Source organism: Cyclopterus lumpus, chromosome 15 (genome assembly GCF_009769545.1).
Source record: "Cyclopterus lumpus isolate fCycLum1 chromosome 15, fCycLum1.pri, whole genome shotgun sequence".
Lineage (NCBI taxonomy): Eukaryota > Metazoa > Chordata > Actinopteri > Perciformes > Cyclopteridae > Cyclopterus > Cyclopterus lumpus.
The window spans coordinates 18,283,834-18,289,833 of NC_046980.1; positions in this window are offsets into that span (position 1 = coordinate 18,283,834).

Sequence of the window (6,000 nt, forward strand, 5' to 3'; positions counted from 1 at the left end):
TTAGCACTGACATGTCAGTACAATAAATATACGGCTCCAGCCATCTGACGATTAGCTTAGCATAAAGACTGCAAACAGCTAAAGGTGACACAATCCAGCTACCGGTAAATGGTATAGTGCTTTTCTAGTCTTCCGAACACTCAAAGCGCTTTCACACTACTTGTCATCATTCACCCATTTATACACCGATGGGAGGGGCTAAGGTTCCACCTGTGCATCAGGAGTAACTAACATTCATACACCTTAGGCACAGCTACAGGAGCAATTTGGACACATCTGCATGGGTTTGCAGAGCCGGTGATCGAACCGCCGATCCTCTGATTGAAGGATGACCCCCCCCCCCACACCACTGAGCCACAGTCGCCCATGCACAGTTCAATTCAATTCAATTCAATTCAATTCAATTCAGTTTATTTTGTATAGCCCAATATCACAAATTACAAATTTGCCTCAGAGGGCTTTACAATCTTTTAACCCTTAAGAACACTAACCCATTTTTCCTTTAAGGAAGATTATAGGGGATATAAAACAGACTAAATGGACAACATGGAACACATTTCTGAATATATTTTCTAAATACTACTCCTTAGAGCCAAAGATTGTAAATGTTAGATATATGTCACAATGGGATTTACATTTATATGTATTACTCACTTGAAAATCAATCAACTTTTTGTTTAATTAGTTATGAAGATATGCATATTTGTATTTTCACAACACATCAAAATAATAACTTTTCTGGTTAGGTTTAACCCACAACCCACATGTTGTCTTCCATGGAGAAGATGGTCTGAAGGATGAACCTTCAGACCATCCTGAACACTGTATTGTGCATTCATATCCATACTGAAAAATACATATAATCAGAACCAAAATAGGATCATTACATTTCGTTTGATATGCACAAATATTATTATTTATATTTGTTTAAATGTCTTTTGAATTCAACAACAGAATTTTATTTCTAGTTAAAAAATAATTGAATCAGCTAAATCAATTCAGCAGCTCATTACTTTTGTGACACATAGGTCACATTGGTCTTTCTGAGATTATAAGATGTGATATACCTGTCACAACAATATTTTTATATATAAATGTGTTTGAGAAATAGGTTTAGGACAGTTTAGATGTAATCTAGGACATGTTATTCAATTCAATTCAGTTTATTTTGTATAGCCCAATATCACAAATTACAAATTTGCCTCAGAGGGCTTTACAATCTGTACACATACAACATCCCTGTCCCAGGAACTCACATCAGATCAGGAAAAACTCCCCAAAAATAACCTTTCACAGGGAAGAAACCTTCAGGAGAGCAACAGAGGAGGATCCCTCTCCCCGGATGGACAGACGCAATAGATGTCGTGTACAGAATGAACAGCATTACAGAGTTACATAAACATGTTACATGAATATGACAATGTATGAATGGAACTCCAATCCATGAAACAGAAGGAGGTAAAGAGGGGGCGGGGCGCACCAGCAGGGCCAACGCGGGAGGCCGGCTCACCAGGCATCAGACACCGCCAGGTCCAATGGACCCTATGAGATGTGAAGTCACAACGACTCCAGGGAGGAAGCAGAGTTAATAAGGTGAGATGTAAATTCATCCATAAGTAGAGAGAGAAGAAAAGATAGGTGCTCAGTGTATCCTAAAACATCCCCCAGCAGCCTATAAGCCTATAGCAGCATATCTAGGAGCTCGACCGGGGCAAACCTGATTCAGTCCTAACTATAAGCACTATTAAAGAGGAAAGTCTTAAGTCTGTTCTTAAATGAGGTGAGTGTGTCTGCCTCCCGGACTGAAAGTGGAAGCTGGTTCCATAAAAGAGGAGCTTGATAACTCAAGGCTCTGGCTCCCATCCTACTTTTTAGGACTCCACGAACCACGAGTAGCCCTGCATTTAGTGAGAGCAGCTCTCTAGTGGGGAAATATGGTACTACAAGCTCCTTAAGATATGATGGTGCATCACCAATCAAGGCTTTGTAGGTGAGGAGAATAATTTTAAATGTGATTCTTGATTTTACAGGGAGCCAGTGCAGAGCATGGAGTAATGTGATCTCTTTTTTCTTAGTTTTTGTGAGTACACAAGCTGCAGCATTCTGGATCAACTGGAGGGACTTAAGAGACTTATTAAAGCAGCCTGATAATAAGGAGTTGCAGTAATCTAGTCTGGAAGTAACAAACACGTCTTTTTGGGACAAGATGTGCCTGATTTTTGAAATGTTACGTAGATGAAAAAATGCAGTCCTTGAGATTTGCTTAACGCCGAGATTCTTTACAGTGGTGTTGGATGCCAGGGCAATGCCATCTACAGAAACCACATCACCAGATAATTGATCTCTGAGGTGTTCAGGGCCGAGTAAAATAACTTCAGTTTTGTCTGACTTTAACATCAGGAAGTTGCAGGTCATCCATGTTTTTATGTCTTTAAGACATTCTTGAATTTTAGCGAGCTGGTTGGTCTCCTCTCGTTTGATCGATAGATATAATTGAGTATCATCTGCATAGCAATGAAAGTTTATGGAGTGTTTCCTGATAATGTTGCTCAAAGGAAGCATATATAAAAAGGTAAATAAAATTGGTCCAAGCACAGAACCTTGTGGAACTCCGTGATTAACGTTGGTGGTCATTGAGGCTTCATTGTTTACAAATACAAATTGAGATCGATCTGATAAATAGGATTTAAACCAACTTAGTATGGTACCTGAAATGCCAATCGACTGATCCAATCTCTGTAATAGGATGTCATGATCAATGGTGTCGAACGCAGCACTAAGGTCTAATAAATCTGATGCAATTAGGAGGTAAATTATAATTTTAACCAGTGCTGTCTCTGTGGTGTGGTGTTTTCTAAATCCTGACTGAAACTCCTCAAATAAACTATTATGATATAGAAAGTCACACAACTGATTTGCGACTACTTTCTCAAGGATCTTAGAAAGGAAGGGAAGCTTAGAGATCGGTCTGTAGTTAGCCAACACCTCTGGATTAAGAGTGGCCTTTTTCAGGAGAGGTTTAATTACAGCTACTTTGAAGGAATGTGGTACATGCCCTGTTAGCAAAGACACATTAACAATATCCAACAGAGAGGTGCCATTTAAAGGCAACACGTCTTTAAGCAGCCTCGTTGGGATGAGGTCCAAGAGACAGGTACGGTTTAGAAGTAGAAAGTGTTGAGGACAATTGGTTTAGGTTAATGGGAGAAAAGCCATCCAAATATACACCAGGGCATACAGCCGTTTCCAAGGCCACTCCTCTTGATGACAGAACAGCACTGGATGAGGGCAAGAGATCATCAATCTTGCCTCCAATAGTTCAAATCTTTTTATTAAAGAAATTCATGAAGTCATTAATACTGAGGTCTATTGGAATACAAGGCTGTCAGCCTGGCTATAGTGCTAAAGAGAAACATGGGGTTGTTCTTATTTTTCTCTATTACTGATGAGTAATAGGCTGCTCTGTCATTACGGAGAGCCTTTTTATATGTTTTAGGACTATCTCGCCAAACTAAGCGTGATTTTTCCAGATTGGTGGAACGCCATATGCTTTCGAGCTTTCTTGAAGTTTGCTTTAGTTTGCGGGTCTGAGGGTTATACCAGGGAGCAAACCTCCTTTGCCTCACTGTCTTTTTCTTCAGTGGGGCTATCGAGTCTAGTGTCACTCAGGGAGCCTGTAGCACTATCGACAATATGATAAATCTGGGACGGACTAAAGTTAGCACAGAAGTCCTCCGTCACATTGAGACGTGGTATTGAATCAAATGCAGAAAGAATTGCTTCTTTAAATTTAGCTACAGCACTGTCAGTTAGACATCTGGTGTAGAAACTTTTGACTAACGGTGTACAATCCGGGAGTATGAACTCAAAACTTATGAGGTAATGGTCTGACAGAAGAGGGTTCTGTGGGAAGACCTCCAAATGCTCAATGTCAATGCCATATGCAAGAACAAGGTTGAGGGTGTGGCCAAAGCAGTGAGTGGGTTTCTGTACTCTCTGACAGAAGCCAATCGAGTCCAATAATGAGATAAATGCAGCACTAAGGCAATCATTATCAACATCCACATGAATATTAAAATCTCCTACAATAATAACCTTGCAGTTTTAAGGACTAAACTTGATAGAAACTCTGAAAATAATTCTGATATAAATTCTGAATATGGACCTGGTGGCCGGTACAGTATAACAAATATAATTGACTAATGTTTTCCAGGTTGGATGTGAAAGACTAAGAACACGGCTTTCAAATGAGTTGTAGTTTGGTTTAGATTTAGGATTCATTAATAGGCTTGAGTCAAAGATGGCTGCTACTCCACCTCCTCGGCCGGTGCCTCCAGGAATGTGAGTATTAATATGACTTGGAGGAGTTGATTCATTTAGGCTGACATATTCTTCATGGCTCAGCCAGGTTTCAGTAAGACACAATAAATCAATGTGATTGTCTGATATTAAATCATTTACTAATACAACTTTAGATGACAGAGATCTAATATTTAGGAGTCCACATTTAATTCTCTTGTTTTGTTGCACTTTTGAAATAGTGATGTTAACCTGTATGAGGTTATTTTGTATGACTCCTCTTCTGGTTACTTTTGATTTAATTAATTTAAGTGGCCGTGGGACAGACAGTCTCTATAGAGTTAAGGTTAAGGGTGGGTAACTGCTCAAATGGAAGTGCAGAGAAGGGTGGAAGACTACAACTCTGCTTCTGCTTCCTGATCTGAACTCTGGGTCATGGATTAAGTCCGCTAATCAACTTCGCCATGTTTGCAGAAATGAGACGCGCTCCATCCCAAGTGGGATGAATGCCGTCTTGACTCATCAGATCAGGCTTTCCTCAGAAAGTCTGCCAGTTATCTATGTAGCCCACATTGTTTGCTGGGCACCACCTGGACAACCAGCGGTTGAATGATGACAAGCAGCTATACATGTCATCATTGATCAGATTGGGGAGAGGGCCAGAGAAAACTATGGTGTCCGACAGTGTCTTGGCATACACCGATTCCACATTAATTTTAGTGACCTCCGACCGCCGCAGTCGGGAGTCATTACCACCGGCGTGTATTATAATCTTACTGTAACTATGCTCATCTTTAGCAAGCAGTTTTAAACAAGATTCAATGTCGCCCGCTCTGGCCCCCGGGATGCATATGACTTTGGTCCCTGGCTTCGCTATCTTCACGTTTCTGACTATGGAGCTACCTATAACCAGAGTGCGGGTGCGTCACTGAGTGGGGAAAACTGGTTCGAAAAGTGAAGAGGTTGGTGGTGCTCAGTGGGCTTCTGTTTAGACTTAAAACTCCTTCGAACAGTCAACGAGCCATCCGGCTACTCGGGGGCTGCCGGGGAACAGCTAGCGGAACCTACGGCTAGTAGCTCCGCGCCGGCTGTGAGGGGGCGAGCTAACTAACGTATCTGTCTGAGCTTCGATGGTGCGGAGCCGTGCATTTAACCCACTTAGAACTGCCTCCAACCTAGCAAATGAACTACACTTGTTGCATGTACCGTTATCATTAAGGGAGGCAGTACATGAGACACTCTGAGCGAGCGGGAGGGGGAGAGGAGGAAAACATCGCGAGCTGCTAAGCTGGCAACCGGAAGTTATGCAATACGCTTACCGGAAGAGAGAGAGCGATGCGTTCAGGGAAGTCAGGGCGTCTTCCTATAAGAATTATCAAACATGAAAGTCTTAAGTCTATTCTTAAATGAGGTGACTGTGTCTGCCTCTCGGACTGAAAGTGGAAGATGGTTCAATAAAAGAGGAAATCAAATATCAAAGCATTATAATTGTTTAATGTGTTGAAACTTACCTTTTACAAACAAAACAAGCTTTTTGAAATGAACTAGTTTGGTCAAATGTGCTGACCAGCTAGACAGACACTGTCACATGACCTCACCCGGATTTTCAGTATGTGTCACTTATGGATCTCAAGAGGTAAAATCAAGGATACAACTGTGTAAGGAACTTTCCAGGATATTTAAAGTGTCTGTAACAACTGT